We start from the raw sequence: 3,262 nt of genomic DNA, 5'->3' as shown, positions 1-3,262 counted from the left end.
AGATACCGCCTGCCGATCATACATATTCAAATATTCGACTCTTGTCATTTTATTTACCTAAAGAGAGTTCGAAAATATTTATAACAGAACTTGTTGGCGAGAAGTGAAACAGTTCGTACCTACGTTTCCTACAACGCGTGAAAACAGCTGTCATATAGATCGAGCCTGGCAGCTACTTCATAAACAGAGCCTGAGATCGTATGGCGGCGCGGCCGGCTTGATGTACGCGATCGATCGCGTACTATACAGACATGCCAACCATTACGATTTGGCGTAATTATTAACGATTTTGGTGTATTAATTACGCCATAACGCCTAAGTCATCCATTATTACGACTTTTAGTAAATTTCAATAAATTTCAAAACTTGCCGCCGGAATTCCCGCGCACTGGGAAAGCCCCTGTGTGCCAGTGTGAATCTTTGTGAAAAGAGTTTGTAGTACACTACATGTACATTGTATAGTCATTTATTTCTTCAGCAAACTTTTCATTTATTTCTTCAGCAGATCTAGAGAACTGACACATTTTTGTGAAAGTATTTGTAGTACATGTATAGTCATTTTTTTTGTTTAGCAGAGATCTGAGATATTTGTGGTCACTATGTAATCACTATTGAGTTCATAGAAAGATAACATAATCAGGGTATCCTGTTCCATTAATGTTCCCTATGATTGTGGGTGATGCACAAGTTTACTGTAATAAAATTTAGTTCTGTTTGATAAATCTCTGAAATAATTCTTGATTTTCCGCACTATTTTCAGCGGCAGAAAAACACTTTGGCCTAATTTAAATCAATGCTGAAAGTGCCACAGATGGCTCCAGAATGCACCACAGAGCATCTAAGTTTCAAAATGTTCTTGGGGGAGGACCCCCAAACCCCCCTCAATGGGAGGGGGACACACCCTCCCATGCCCACCCCACAACGCCTCGGCATTTGTCAAAACCAGGAATTTAGAAATCATTACTCTTTGGCTTCATTGAATGTAATTGGCATGTCTGACTATATATAGTATACGCATGCTATCGTGCTATACGCGGCCGCAGAGCCTTTACACTTCGGTTACTCGCTCGTTCAAAAGGACGATTAATCGAGCTTCGTATTTGGAGGGATTCCTACTATCCAGGTGTTCACATTTTGAAAACAATGTCATGATTGGCAGTAATGGTACATGCAACTGCAAGTCATTTGTATCTCGTGGCTCTTGCCTTTCAAGCTGTATACCCTATATTTAACTTGTGAAAAAAAAATTATATTCCTGTCTACCCATGTTTTTGCAGCGAAAAAAAAAAGTTATACCTACCTACCTACCTACCCTAATTTTCACAATCCATGTGACTCGAACCAAAGGTATTTTTTTGTTTGGCCTTATAGCAAGGCTCGACACTAACTTTTTTTTTCAGTGGCCCGATCGGCACCAAAATCATTGATTTTCAATTTTTGGTGGCCTGAAAATGAAATCTGGTGGCCCGAAAAAAAAACAAAGAAAAACGTTTCAATCTCGTATTGTATATTATTTGAAAATTGGGCCGTCTGATGCACTTGCAAAAGTCTTTAAACAAACCCCACACACTGACATTGATCGATTGAGGCATACATTTGAATATCCATTCCACGGCATCAAATTTTCACCAGAACCGCATGTGTTGGTTCGCTTGATACAATGTATCACATGATGCTGGCGCTTGCAAAATATGCTATGGCCTGCGCCCGCTCAGATTTGACCTCTGGCTAGACTGGTTCACGCCGAACTGTTCGTGCAGAGCGTGTACATTGTCTAGCAGAGGCGTGAGGCCGGATACCAGTCTAACACAATAACGTGGCTTGTTGCAGCCGCAGTAGACGGATAAACCGTGCGCCCGCGTATACCCGTGGTAGAATGCTGCACGTGCGTAGTGTGCCCTCGCTCCGCGAATTGCTCGCTCTCTTTTTGAATGAATTGGCACGTAAGAAACAATTATTTTATCATCAATAGACACTTTGAAATTTTAGTGGCCCACTCGGGCCACCAAATTTTAACTTTTTGGAAATTTTGGTGGCCCAACATTAAGTTTTTGGTGGCCCCGGGCCACCGGCCACCGCTAGTGTCGAGCCTTGCTTATAGATAAATAACCAAGCTAACCGGCTAAATTTAACGAAGGACGTAGCACTGTTAAATATATAAAGGGACTGTTAGTAATAGTAAGAACTGTGGGAAGGAGTGGTAACAGATGCATACATTTTATAAATTATATGTATCTATCTGCATGCATAATTCAATCATGGCATTTTTAAACTGTCAAATGAAATGTAACAATCTATATACAGTGCTCGAAATAAGAAAAAAAATGTGGTTGTCCTGGCGGACAACCCAGGCATCAAATCGGGTTGTCCGCAACAATTTCTGGTTGTCCCAAAAAAATATCCCCAAATCTCCTATTTTCAATCACATAATATGGTCAGAAAACACCAAAAAACAGTGGTGTAGCCAGGATTTTGAAACAAGGGTGGCCAAAAACAGCAAACTGCGCAAAATAGTGGCTGACTTAATATTTTACTGGCTCCTCCGCCTCCCTCTCCACACCCTACGGCTCCTCTACCTTCTCTGCAATCTTTGTTTTGGGTGCCATGTGAATAGGCGACATTTTGTTCATTGTTCTCTGCTCCCAAGATATGTAATTGTTCAGTGCGGGTCTGCGATTCCAAGGAGGCGGGTGAAGAACAAGCGGGGGGGGGGTATGGGGTCCCTCCCCAGAAAAATTTTGGAAATGTAGATTGCAGGAGATAGTATTTGCAGCACTTTTGAGTACATGTACAGCCTTCATTCTGACTACGACAATTCTCTTTTTTTAACTTTCGGATCTACATGAATCCCCACTGCATGTTGTTTGTTTTGCATGGGCAAAGCCATCGAAAAATTCAAAATAATAATGGAATAAAAATACCAAAATGTAGGGGTGAAACTTGCTGGTTTGCTGGTTCCAAATCGAGTTCACCTCTCATAAATCAGAAAACCTGACATATACCAGTGTTGGAAATAGCAGCTGGTATGCATCGCTTTCCCACACCATAGATTAATGGCGGCCGCCAGGCTATAAGTGCTCTTGGAGAACCACTGAGAAAAACATAAATAAAGTACGTTTTTTCGTCAACTTTTTTCTTGATTGTCCACGGACAATGTCTCAGACTGGTTAGGTTGTCCGGCACAAATTCTGGTTGTCTCGGACAACCGGACAACGCTTATTTCGAGCACTGATATATATATCCGTTTAAGCAACGTTAACCG

This window comes from Priapulus caudatus, unplaced genomic scaffold (genome assembly GCF_000485595.1).
Source record: "Priapulus caudatus unplaced genomic scaffold, Priapulus_caudatus-5.0.1 Scaffold692, whole genome shotgun sequence".
Taxonomy (NCBI): Eukaryota; Metazoa; Priapulida; class Priapulimorpha; order Priapulimorphida; family Priapulidae; genus Priapulus; species Priapulus caudatus.
Note: the sequence above shows the minus strand (reverse complement) of the source record.